Genomic DNA, 5,868 nt, shown 5'->3' with positions numbered 1-5,868 from the left:
TTTGTGTCTACTCTCTTATTGAATTCATTCACAAAAATTCTGTAGACATCTATATTTTTTGTTTTCTGTTCAGATACATAGTATGTCTTATATATAGAAAAACTAAGTATTGTAATTAAAAAATTGATGGAGAAATACTTGTTGTCTGTGATTTTGTACCCAAATATTAGTGTCACAAAATCTATATTACATCTTATTAGGAGGTCATCTATTTGTTGCCAAAATCTTGTCAAATAAGAACACTTAAAAAAATAATGATTATAGTCTTCTTCTAGGTTACAAAAATTACACATATTATTGTTAGTTATTTTCCATTGTGATAGAAGCTTTTTTGTTGGCACAATAAATTGTAGCAATTTCCATCTGAAAATTTTTAATTTATTTTCAGTTAAAAGTTTAAAAATAAAATTATACAATGACCTCATATTTGGAGCTTCTTGCATTGATAAAACTTTAAGCCACTTGTTTATCCCTATTGATGGTTCGTTTATATTGCTCACTAGTGAATCATATAACATTTTATTTGAAAAACATGTAGTCTCAAAATAACGATTTTTCCATGTGATCTTATTTCTCTGGACATTTACTGTACTTTTAACAGAATTTTCTTTTTTAACAATATGAATCCAATTATGTGGAATAGATTGTTTCAATTTATGAAATTCAGCAATCCAGTTTACCTTACTCTTTAATTCTTTTAAAATATTATTTTCTGATATTGACATAGTTTCGTCAAGAATGTCATTTAAGTATATTATATCACTCTTTATCCAGTTTTCAAAGATGATTGGTTCATTATGAAATGTAATGAATTTATTTCCCCATATTATTTGCTTTCTTATATCAAAATATGTGGCTGGTTGTTTTGTTTGCCCACCCCCAGTCAAAATCCAAGCCTTTATTACTTCCCTATAAAATTCGGGAACATATTTGAAGTATTCTATATGTTTTATATCATTTAAATTCATGTTGAATATAAACAAAATATTATTTGACACTTTTAGATATTTAAAAGGTATAAGCTTCCAATTGGCAATTTTACCATTAACAAGTCTATATACCCATGATGCCTTTAGCGACAAAAAATAACTTTTAAAATCAACCATTTGTAAGCCCCCTTTTTCATATGGACGTATTATCAGATTTCTTTTTACTTTGTCAGGCTTCCCATCCCAAATATATTTAAAGCTTCGTGTTTCTAGTTCTTTAATATAATTTTCGGGAATTATGCAAACGCTTCCCAAGAATGTAAATAAAGGCAAGATAAGTGTTTTTATAATAAGTATTTTCCCTAAAATTGAAAGATTTCTTTTTTCCCACGTCTTGAACATTTTAATCATTTTTTCTATTTTGCAATCCCAATTTAATTTTTTGCATTCCTCTTTATCATGGCCAAAAAACACCCCTAAAGCTTTGATTGGTTTATCTCCCCAATTAATGCCGGCTATTTTATCTTTACATGATTTCAACTTCCCAATCCATAATCCTTCTGTTTTATTTCTATTTATCAATAAACCTGAAAACGAGCCAAAAATTTCTATTAACTTCATTGCAGATACTACATCGTGTCTATCTTTACAAAATAAGGTTGTGTCATCTGCTAATTGCGAGATCTTTATACTATGACTTCTTCCATCTAATTTAACAGTGATTCCTTTTACCTCTTTGCTATTTCTCAATTTTAGAGCCATAATTTCAACCGCCAAAACAAACAATAAAGCTGATAAAGGACAGCCTTGTCGAATACCCCGTGAATTTTTGAAATTTTCTGATACCCACCCATTATTCATGACACATGTTTGAACGTCTGTATACATAGTTTTAACCCACTTAATAAATGATTCATTAAAACCAAAATGTTTCAAAGTTCCAAGCATAAAGTCCCATTCTAACGAATCAAATGCTTTCGTAAAATCTATAAAAACAATTGCCCCCTCAATTTTGTATGTTTCTGCATAGTCTATAACATCTTGGATTTGTCTTAGATTAAACCCAATAAATCTATTTTTAACATAACCAGTTTGATCCTCATTTATTATTTTTGGAAGTACTTTTTTTAAACGTTGAGCACATATGACAAAATTTTAAAATCTATATTTAGAAGAGATATTGGACGATAGTTTTCCAAAAGTAAAGGGTCCCCCTTTTTGAATATCAAAGTTAATATACTAGTACGTTGTGAATATGAAAGACTGTTTCTATCGTATCCTGTATTTAAGACATTTACAAGTAATGATTTAAGTTTATTCCAAAACATTCTATAAAATTCTACCGTAAGTCCATCAAGACCTGGAGATTTATTTAATTTCATTTTATAGATACCGTGTGTGCATTCCTCCAGTGTAACTTTTCCATCACATAAAAGTTTATCATTTTCATTAACTTTATTTTCTAATTTTGTTTCACTGATATATGTTTCAGTTAAATCTTTGTTTAAACTATTTTTATTATACAAATTTTTATAATAATCCTTTATTTTATTAAGGAGCTTCTCTTGATCCGAAATTATTTCCCCATTATCTCCCTTTAACTTACTTATAGATTTTTTTACTTGTCTTCTTTTTTCTAACCCAAGAAAATAAGAATTATTTTTTTCCCCAAACTCTACCCATTTTTCTCTAGATCTCACTTGAGCTCCTTTCGCCTTTTCTTCGTATATTTTACCTAGCTCTTCTTCAATATCATTTATTTCTTTTTCTATTTCATTATCATCTATGTGCGTCTCGTCTCTTATCTTAATTTTTTCTTCCAGGTCTTTTTCCAAAGTAAGTCTTCGCCCCTTATTTAACTTTGCTTTATTTTTACAATAATTTGTTGTTACTTCCCTTACCGCGATTTTAAAACCATCCCATAATAATCTACAATCTAGGGTTTCTTTTTCGAAAACATATGTATCTATCAAATTATTAATCAGTTCTTGGTAATCTTTATCTTGCAAAACTGAATTATTAATTTTCCAATACCCATTGCCCCTTTCTGATACCCCTGGTTTAAATTTAAGAAATACACTTTGATGATCAGTGGACCGAATAACAGCCGGTTTAATTTTACAAAATTCTACAAGTGGTAAAAAATCTGACCCCATGAAGATCATGTCAATCCTACTAGCTTGTGATTGGTCTCTTCTTCTCCATGTGAATTGCTGTTTACATTTATTTAAGTTTCTCCAAACATCTGACAGTTTGTTAGTTTTTATCAAATTTTTTAAACCGTGTACGGGTTGCGTAAATTTACATGGACGTTTGGTTTTCTATCAATTGGGTTAAGTGTCTCATTAAAATCGCCTCCAAGTATTGGTATACCTAGACCCTGTTCTTTCAAATTATCACTGACTCTTTTGAAAAAAGAATTTCTAGATGTTTTACAGTTAGGTGCATATATACTAATAAATGTAAAAAATTTAATTGAATTATTTATTTGCACATTGATAAGTACAAATCTTCCATCGCTATCAATGAATTTATTAATTAGTTCGTAGCTCAGTGATTTCTTAATTAAAATAGCTACACCCCTACTAGCTGTTGAATGAATGATTTTATTCTCATAAACTAGTACATAGCTACAGAGATAATAACAGTTCATATATAATACATATCTTTGTTTCGCATGTGTGAAAATAAATAACATTATAATAATATTACAGTTCCTCTAACCAGGAGGACAGACTTTCAATGATATATATCGTATAAATCTACACAATTTTTCTAGTTCTACAACATTTTCAGATGAGAATACATTTTTAAATTTAATAATGTTTGCATTTTTGTTACAATAGTGTGGTAAATATTTTTCTCTTTCTATGTTTAATAAAACAATTGCATGACATAATGTAGTGAAATTCATCGCCAATATCTTTAGAGCTACAGAGATTACAAGACCTTTCCGATCTCGGAATAGTTTGCCACCTTCCTGTCTCCACTGGTAAACGATGATTTCCGCATCTAAATTTACACAAAGTATATAAAAAATTAAAAGGCAAAGTCGACAAATACTTTTCAAATTTAAATTCAGTCTTGAAAATTCTATAACATAAACCTTTCGAAGATTGGTGTAAATCTGCACACCACTCTTGTCGAAATTGGTCTTTAAGCTTTTGCTCAATACTTAATTTTATCCATTTTTTGTTAAAATAATCTTGGCAATGCCATACATTTGACATGCTACATTCATCAAAAATTTTCTTAATACATAAAATCCATTTATTTCCAATACCATAATTGTTATAATTAATGTATAGTAATTTATATAGTATACAGGATAATTTATTTTCATTTGTATTATCAAGAAGGCGACACCAAAAACTGATCATTCGTAATTTTGCATATAAAGAAATGGGGTATCTCCCAAGTTCTCCATAAATCATAAAATTTGGAGTCGAGTTTTTTAGTTTTAAAATGTGCTTACAAAATTTCAAATGAACTCGCTCAAGTATATCAAAATTTTCGTATCCCCAAATTTCAGCCCCGTATAGAAGAATGGGTACAACAGCTTTATCAAACATTTCTAGTTGGCATTCAATCGATAAGTGATTCAATCTGCTCTTCTTGATAACACTATACATAGCCTTAGTTGCTTGGTCTCGTAAATATTTTCTAGTTTCGAAAAAAGATGAATTTCTAGAAAAAATAACACCAAGGTATTTATAATGTTTAACTATCTCTATTTCTTCTTTTTCAATACAAAATTTCAAATTATTGGATATTCTTCCTCTTGTAAAAACCATCACTTTGGTTTTGCTAACATTGATTCTTAATTTCCAATTATTACAATACTGTGAAAAATTATTCAAAAGTAACTGTAAATCTGAACTTGATTCAGCAAGTAAAATAGTATCATCAGCATATAATAATACAAACAGTTTTAGGTATATATTAAGTTCATTTTCCATATCTAATGTTAAAGATTGTACACCAGCTATGTTAACATTTTCTAAATACTGCTGTAAATCGTTCAAATATAGAGAAAATAACAGAGGAGAAAGATTTTCCCCTTGTCTAACACCAATTTCACTAGCAAACATGTCAGATAAATTATTATTATGTACAATACGTGATTTAACATCATCATACATATTTTTAACAAATCTAAGAAACTTTCCTTTTACATTATTCAAAAGGAGTTTATATAATAAAGAATTTCGGTGTACAAAATCAAACGCCTTTTCAAAATCTACAAAAGCGCAAAAAAGCTTTTTCTTTTTAACACTGAGAAGTTCAAAAAGTGCATATAAAGAAAAAATATGATCTGTTGTAGAGTACCCATGTCGGAAGCCGGCTTGATTTTCATTTAATATATTCAATTCATCAACGAAAAACCCCAACCTGTCGTTAAGAATAGATGTAAATATTTTCCCCAAGCACGACAATAAAGTTATCGGTCTATAATTTTTTGGATCTAATTTACACCCCTTGTTCTTAAATATTGGTATCACATTACCAATAAGCCAGGCTTCCGGCAACATACCCGTATCAAAAATAAGATTAAATAATTGTGTGTATATATCAATCATACTGTCTAGAGATGAAGCAATGTATTCATTAATGATTTGATCTGCCCCAGGCGATTTATTATTCTTCGCCTTTTTAACAGCTTTTAAAATTTCTTCTCGTGTAGGTTTTTACGTTCAGAGAGAAAAAAACTAAAAGTTATAGTAGTTTTATAGTGATTAGTAACGGATTATAGTGAATAATTTGATATATATAAACAATAAGTTAACTGAAGATGATCCTAAATCAGTTTGATTCTAGTTTTATGGTTGGTTTCGATGGAAATCCACTTAGTCAGATTGGAGCCGGTGATTATGTCCAAACAGTAATGGCGCCTAATTCATTGGTCAATATCAACAGTCAACCCGGTGATTACAAAAGC

This window comes from Mytilus edulis, chromosome 8 (genome assembly GCF_963676685.1).
Source record: "Mytilus edulis chromosome 8, xbMytEdul2.2, whole genome shotgun sequence".
NCBI lineage: Eukaryota > Metazoa > Mollusca > Bivalvia > Mytilida > Mytilidae > Mytilus > Mytilus edulis.
Note: the sequence above shows the minus strand (reverse complement) of the source record.